The following is an 8,749-nucleotide window of genomic DNA, read 5'->3' on the forward strand; positions in this document are numbered from 1 at the left end:
ATTTCTTGTATTAGCAGGAATTTTTGGTATATTTTGTGAAAAAAAAGAAACTCCACTCTTCATTGTTGATAAAACAAAATCCCTATTGACTCCTTTGGATATACTTTTTCCCCATAAGGATATTGAATACAACGAACCTTCTTTAGTACTACTGTAATTTTGAAAATGAACACGCAAATACCCATCAAAAGTAAGTAAATATATCCGAAACATATAAAATGCAGTTAATCCTGCAGTAAAAGAGGCTATTATTCCAAAAAAGGGTGAATACAACCAACTATTACTAAGGATTTCATCTTTGGACCAGAAGCAAGCAAGAGGTGGAATACCACAAAGAGAAAGTGTACCACATAAAAAAGTAGTTCTTGTAATTGGAACGTATTTTCTTAAACCACCCATAAGAACCATTATCTGACTTTTATCTGGTGAATATCCAACAAGAGGTTCCATTGAATGAATAACGGATCCGGATCCTAAGAACAATAAAGCTTTCGAATAAGCATGAGTGATCAAATGGAATAAAGCAGCTTGATAAGAACCTATACCTAGAGCTAACATCATATAACCCAATTGAGACATTGTAGAATAGGCTAAGCTTCTTTTAATATCTCTCTGAGCAAGAGCTAAAGTGGCTCCTAAGAAGAGTGTTATTGTACCTATTAAAGAAATGAAACTCATTATCCAGGGTAGGGATATGAAAAGAGGAAGAAGTCTAGCTAGAAGAAAAATCCCCGCAGCAACCATAGTTGCTGCGTGTATAAGAGCCGAAATAGGAGTGGGTCCTTCCATAGCATCAGGTAACCATACGTGAAGAGGAAATTGTGCAGATTTTGCAACTGCACCAAGGAATAATAAAAAAGCACACAAAGTAGTAAGTAAGGAATTAATCCCATTATTAGGAATCCAGTTATTAGCTATTTTGAACAAATCCGAAACTCCAAACTACCCGTTATCCAAAAAAAACCTAAAATTCCTAATAACAGACCAAAATCCCCTACACGATTAGTTACAAAAGCTTTTTGACAAGCACTCGCTGCAATTGGCCGCGTAAACCAAAAGCCTATCAATAAATAGGAACACATTCCGACAAGTTCCCAAAAAAAATAAATTTGTATCAAATTGGAACTAGTAACCAATCCTAACATGGAAGTATTAAAAAAACTTATATAAACAAAAAATCTCAAATATCCTTCATCGTGAGACATATAATCGTCACTATAAATAAGAACTAAGATTCCTACAGTAGTAATTAGTATTAACATAATAGACGTAAGGGGGTCGACCAAGTATCCAAATTCTAAGGAAAAATCATTATTGATGGTCCAAGACCATAGATATTGATAGATAGAACTTCCATTTATTTGTTGAATAGACAGGTGAAGTGAGAATACCATAGCTATACTTAAGAGTAAAATACTAGGAAAAGCCCATATCCGACGAAGATTTTTTGTTGCTGTAGGAATAAGAAAAAGTCCAAATCCCATTGACATAATAACTGGAAGTGGGAGAAGAGGAATTACCCAGGCATATTGATATGTATGTTCCATAAGAAAAGAAATAGCAATTTTTAGTTTAAATTTATAGTTCAATTTTTCTATAAAATAAAATTGTTTCCGATTCACCAAACCTATTCTTATCTCTTTCTAAAGGAATTAAAAAAACAAAATAAGAAAAATAAAAAATACTGGAATTATGAATTTTTCTAATTTCTCTCATTAAAATATTCCAAATTTAGAATGGGTTTAGTTACTTAAATTCAAAAGTGAATCAAAGAATTTCGGTATCTAGTTATTAGTAAAAAAATATTTATTAAAATACAAAAAAGATTGAATAATTTTACTTTCTAATCATTTTTGTATTTCTTTTTGTTAAAATAAAAGAGCTCTCTTGTTTCGTAATTGATTGATTGAATTCCAAAGAAAACCTATATTTATAGGAAATTCTCGAATATTGCTTATTTCATATAAAAGGAAATCCTAATGACTAGAATTCTCTAAGTTTTAGAATGTCTTGTTTAAGAGACTAAGTATTTTTTTATTGGAATTCAATTATGGAATAGCCTTCTGAACTTAATTAACTATTTGAATTGAATTTTACCTTCTTTTTATCTCCCCCTCTTATATGAGGGCTTATCCCCCATACCATATATTTATATATGGAGTATATTTGATATAGAAATTGATTTAAATAGAAAATCTTAAAAAACTCTTGTCTTATCCACATTAGACAAAATGAACTAAAGAAGAATTTAGAATTTAAGTATCTTTCAGTATCTTTCAGTATCTAAGTATAAATACTAAGAAAAAACAGAAAGAAGGATTGATTTGTGGCAATAGATGTCTTTCACATACAACTAGAAAAAAGTAATTCCCTTTTTGAATGGCAGTTCCAAAAAAACGTACTTCGATGTCAAAAAAGCGTATTCGTAAAAATCTTTGGAAAAAAAAGACTTATTTTTCCATAGTACAATCTTATTCTTTAGCAAAATCAAGATCATTTTCTAGGGGCAACGAGCATCCAAAACCAAAAGGTTTTTCTGGGCAACAAGCAAACAAATAATAAGATTTTGAAATAATCTGAATTGAACTATCCAAAAGAAATTCCAATTATTTAATATGAATGAATAATTCGGATTAATTAATAAATGTACTTTTATGTGTCGAATTCCTCGGTACAATATTCTTAGAACGAATCCCTCCATTATCATTATATAGAACAAAAGTTTTTGGTATATTGTGTCCTCAGTATTCTTTTCCTATCAAAGAACTTTTTTTTATAATAGAATTCTCATAAAAACGAGGATTCTATTATAAAAAGTAGACTATTCTTGCAATAGGACTTACAACCTCCACCTAATCTTATCCAAAATTCCCATATAAATGGGTTTAGGACTGGTACATCATATTAATAAGAGTGTAAAGGCTTTCATTCTATCAATTTTTCTAAAATACAAAATGCATTTCATTGTAGTTAATGATGAACTTATAATGATGAACTTCTAATGTTCCTAAATTCTATGGCTTCTCCCAGTCTCGACGATTCACGATAAAATAACTATTATTCTTTTAAGTTAACTATTATTTTAAATTAGCCGCCATGGTGAAATTGGTAGACACGCTGCTCTTAGGAAGCAGTGCTCAAGCATCTCGGTTCGAATCCGAGTGGCGGCATTCTCGAAAAAGAATACAATAAATTAGAAAATGGATTCAATTCGAAATTTCCAATTTGTAATGGGACCTTATCGTTATGCTATTTGCAACTTTAGAACATATACTAACTCATATCTCTTTCTCAACCATTTCAATTGTGATTACGATTCATTTGATAACCTTATTAGTTCGTGAACTTAGGGGATTACGTGATTCGTCAGAAAAAGGAATGATAGCTACTTTTTTCTCTATAACAGGATTTTTAGTCTCTCGTTGGGTTTCTTCGGGACATTTTCCATTAAGTAATTTATATGAGTCATTGATCTTCCTTTCATGGACTCTGTATATTCTTCATACTATTCCTAAGATACAGAACTCGAAAAATGATTTAAGCACAATAACTACGCCAAGTACTATTTTAACGCAAGGCTTTGCCACGTCGGGTCTTTAACTGAAATGCATCAATCCACAATACTAGTACCTGCTCTACAATCTCAGTGGTTAATGATACATGTCAGTATGATGTTACTAAGCTATGCAACTCTTTTGTGTGGATCCTTATTATCCGCCGCTCTTCTAATCATTAGATTTCGAAAGAATTTCGATTTCTTTTCACTAAAGAAAAATGTTTTTCTTAAAACATTTTTCTTTAGTGAGATTGAATATTTATATGCAAAAAGAAGTGCTTTAAAAAAACACCTCTTTTCCCGTATTTCCAAATTATTACAAATATCAATTAACTGAGCGTTTGGATTCTTGGAGTTATTGTGTCATTAGTCTAGGGTTTACTCTTTTAACCGTGGGTATTCTTTGTGGAGCAGTATGGCTAATGAGGCATGGGGATCCTATTGGAATTGGGATCCTAAGGAAACTTGGGCATTTATTACCTGGACCATATTTGCAATATATTTACATAGTAGAAAAAATCCAAATTGGAAGGGTACGAATTCCGCACTTGTAGCTTCGATAGGATTTCTTATAATTTGGATCTGCTATTTTGGTATCAATCTGTTAGGAATAGGTTTACATAGTTACGGTTCATTTACATTACCATCTAAATAATTACATAACATAAAACCTTCGGTTTTTTTTCCTTTTTAGTTTGATTTGAGAACCCTTTGAAAAGACGTTCAAGGGGTTCTCAAAAATTCGAGATAGATCTAATTAGACTTTTTACTTTTTTCTGAATTTTTTATTTTTCCACTCTGGAATATAGAGCGGACTGGTTAAAAAAAGAAAATCCTATTTAGTATAATAATTGGATAATAGAACCTCTACCCTATCAACGGATAGCGAGAGAACCAAATCTGGATAAATACCAATTCCTATTACTGGTAAAAAGATACAGATTAAAAGAAAGAGTTCTCGTGGTCCAGAATCTACAAAATTTTTGTTTGGAACATGAAATAGCTTGTATCCATAGAACATCTGGCGTAACATAGATAATAAATAAATAGGAGTTAATATCATTCCTATTGCCATTACAAAAGTAATTAGCATTTTTGGCATTAACATAAATTTAGGACTAGTAATTAGTCCAAAAAATACTACTAATTCTGCAACAAAACCGCTCATTCCCGGCAAGGCAAGAGAAGCCATTGAAAAGCTACTAAACATGGTAAAAATTTTTGGCATTGGGATAGATATTCCCCCCAGTTCTTCGAGATAAACAAGACGCATTCTATCACAAGCCGTTCCCGCCAAGAAAAAAAGTGTAGCACCGATAAATCCATGAGATAATATTTGTAAAATAGCTCCATTTAGTCCAATGTTGGTTATGGAACCAATTCCTATAATTATGAAACCATGTGAGATACGGAGGAGTAGGCTATTCTTTTTTTGAAATTTCGTTGACCAAGAGAAGTTGAAGCTACATAGATTATTTGCACCGCTCCTATTATTACCAACCAAGGGGAAAATAGATAATGAGCATGCGGGTAACAATTCCATATTGACCCGAATCAATCCGTATGCTCCCATCTTTAATAGAATTCCGGCTAAAAGCATACATGTACTATAATGCGCTTCCCCATGGGTATCTGGTAACCACGTATGTAAAGGTATAATCGGCAATTTGACAGCATAAGCAATAAGGAAGCCAAAATACAGTAGTATTTCCAATGTTGTAGGGTATGATTGATTAATCAATCTTTCTAAATCTAATCCGGGTTCATTGGAACCATATAATCCCATACCCAGAACTCCAATTAAGAAAAAAATGGAACCGCCTGCAGTATACAAAAATAAACTTGGTAGCTGAATACAAACGCCTCTTTCCCCCCCACATGGATAAAAGTAAGTAAACAGGAATTAATTCTAACTCCCACATGATAAAAAAAGTAAAAGGTCTCGTGAAGAAAATAATCATATTTGACCGCTATACATTGCTAGCATCAGGAAATAGAATAATTGCGAATTCCGAGTAACCGGCCAAGCCGCTAAAGTAGCTAAAGTAGTGATAAATCCTGTCAATAAAATAGATCCTAATGAAAGTCCATCGATTCCCAATCTCCAGTGGAAATCGAAAACATCTATCCATTTAGAATCCTCCTTTAATTGGATTAAAGGATCCTCCAATTGGAAATGATAACAGAATGCATAAGTCATAGAAGGAATTCTAATAAACAAATAGCTATAGTATACCACCTAACGATTTTTATTTCCTTTATGAGGTAAAAATAAAATTAATGAACCTGCAAATATCGGCAAAACAACAAGTATTGTTAACCAAGGAAAATAACTCATGATAAAGTAATAAAGACAAGATACGTTTTGACCAGAAAAGCCCATGCTCGATTATTTCGAGCACAGGCTTCTTCGGTAAAGAGGAATCAGACGATTCAAGTGGAGTTTTTTGTAACGTATCAATAAGATAGAGCCATGCTGCGGGTTGTTTCAGGCCCTAAATAAATGCGGACACTTAAAAAATCCGTTGGACAGGCGGATTCGCATCTCTTACAACCCACACAATCTTCGGTTCTCGGCGCGGAAGCAATTTGCTTGGCTTTACATCCATCCCAAGGTATCATTTCTAATACATCTGTTGGGCAAGCTCGTACACATTGAGTGCATCCTATACATGTATCATAAATTTTTACAGAATGTGACATTGGATCTCTAAATTTTCCTTTTCAACATAAAAATTTTCGATCTGGTAAAATAAAATTAGTACTATATAAATTAGATGTATTGTAGACACCAGACGAAGCAATGGTTTATCCAAACTTTAACAAATAATGCAATATATTTCGTAATCTGTTTGTGAGAAAGCGTGAAAAGAGCCAAGAGACTTGAATTTAAGGCTTCAACAGTTATAATTATACGAATTCTACATACTAATTCGAATTAGCCAATAAATTGGCTATCATCTTTTCAATATAAATTATTGCAATATTCAAATTGCAATATCAATGAATTGCAAAAATGCAATATTCAATAAGTAAAAAACAATACTCTGAAATAACCTACTCAAAAAAAGGATATTATTAAACACTAATAAGAAATAAGATTAGATTTCTATTCATCTTAATGTTTCTTATTATTATATATGCCCCTTTGTTTAGGGGATTCTATGTCTAATTATTCAAAAAATTGGATTGATTGATACGAGTTGATTTCCTGTTACGATGGATGGAAGAAAGAATGGATAGTCCAATAGCTGCTTCAGCAGCCGCAAGGGCTATAACAAAAATTGCGAAAATGTCTCCTTTTAATTGGCGACTATCAAATAGATCAGAAAATGTTACGAGATTTAGATTAATTGAATTCAGTATAAGTTCAAGACATATTAGAGCTCTAACCATGTTTCGGCTTGTGATCAATCCATAGATACCAATCGAAAATAAATAGACACTCAAAAAAAGTACATGCTCAAACATCATTAACTAACTCCTTATCAATCTCGATTCATTTCAATATGAGGACAAGAATTGAACCGATTCAATTAATTAGAATAGAACAATTACGCAACAAAAGAGAAAAGAAGGTATTTGTTGTATTGGCAGTAGATGGGTTTTACTAAATCAAAATTGTGATTCTTTAGTTATTTATTTTATATTTGAAATTCTAAGAATTTTGACTCATTCTAAGTATTTCTTATTGTCGAGCCATAGTAATTGCACCTATTAAAGAAACTAGAAGAATTAGGGAAATGAGTTCAAACGGAAGATAAAAATCGGTTGCTAAATGAATCCCAATTTGTTGAACGTTATTTATGAGACCCTGTTCTACTATTTGGTTTGATCTTGTAGTCCAAAGAATTCCATACCACGACGTATCTGGGATAGTAGTCATTAGTGAAAAAGGAATAGTTATACAAAGGAGTAAAGTAAACCCATCTCCAATAGTCCAATAATTCTTATCTTTAGACCACTCTGAGCCGTTTACAAACATTACAGCAAATATGATCAAGACATTTATGGCTCCCACATAAATAAGAAGTTGTGCGACAGCTACAAAGTAGGAATTTAATAAAAAATAGAATAAGGATATACAAACAAGAACTAATCCTAGCGAAAAGGCAGAATAAATTGGGTTGGTAAGTAATACTACTCCTAGACCTCCTAGTAGAAGACCAAATCCCCCAAATAGCACAAGAATCTCATGTATTGGTCCAGGTAAATCCATTATGGATAAGAAGAAATTTCTAGTATAAAATTTTTCATGAACTGACTAAAACTAAAAGATTCAAGGAAGGAAAAAGGTATTAGGATATTTTTTTGTATATACATATAAGTTGTTAAGCAGTAGTTATTCTTTTTTCGTTAGAGTTAGTAAAAATGGATTTTTCTAATAAAAAAATCCTAATACCTAGTAATCTGTAATCGTTCTTGAATTCCAAGATTTTTCTTCGTCTATTTTACTTTGAGGCGAATTCCTAATTGTTTGAATTGTGTAATCTCCCATTATGGAGATTGGTAACCGACTCAAAGCAATTTGATTGTAATTCAATTCATGACGATCATAAGTAGAAAGTTCATATTCTTCAGTCATTGATAAACAATTTGTGGGACAGTATTCAACACAGTTACCGCAAAATATACAAACTCCAAAATCAATACTATAATTAAGCAATTGTTTTCTTTTAATATCCTTTTCAAATCTCCAATCCACAAGGGGTAGATCTATCGGGCATACGCGAACACATACTTCACAAGCAATGCATTTATCAATTCAAAGTGTATTCGCCCCCGGAAACGCTCCGATGTAATTGATTTTTCATAAGGGTAGTGAATCGTTATAGGTAAACGATTTGTGTGGGATAAGGTAATTATGAAACTTTGACCAATGTATCTTGCGGCGCGTATTGTTTGTTGACCATAACTAATGAACCCAGTTAGCATAGGGAACATATTCTAAATCTATATATGAAAAAGGTATGTTTCTTTCTCTTGTTTGAGAGAACTTTTTTGTTGAAAATATTCTTACTGTTATTGTATTCTTATTTATAGTGAAACTAGTTGGGAAGAAGTTGTTAATAAGAGATTGCCCAGAGAAATAGGTAAAAGAAATTTCCATCCAAGATTTAATAACTGATCCATTCTCATCCTGGGTAAAGTCCATCTTATTGTGATAGAAATGAAGAGAAATAAATAAGCTTT

The 8,749-nt window shown here is 32.2% G+C and overlaps 1 non-coding gene across 1 annotated transcript; it reads left to right on the forward strand.

The window, feature by feature from the left end:
- The first annotated feature begins 3,090 nt into the window (after positions 1 to 3,090).
- Positions 3,091 to 3,170, forward strand: TRNAL-UAG (transfer RNA leucine (anticodon UAG)). Its single transcript has one exon. It is a non-coding gene; the product is annotated as a tRNA-Leu (tRNA).
- The last annotated feature ends 5,579 nt before the right edge of the window (positions 3,171 to 8,749 follow it).

This window comes from Zea mays, unplaced genomic scaffold (assembly GCF_902167145.1).
Source record: "Zea mays cultivar B73 unplaced genomic scaffold, Zm-B73-REFERENCE-NAM-5.0 scaffold_650, whole genome shotgun sequence".
NCBI classification, from domain to species: Eukaryota; Viridiplantae; Streptophyta; class Magnoliopsida; order Poales; family Poaceae; genus Zea; species Zea mays.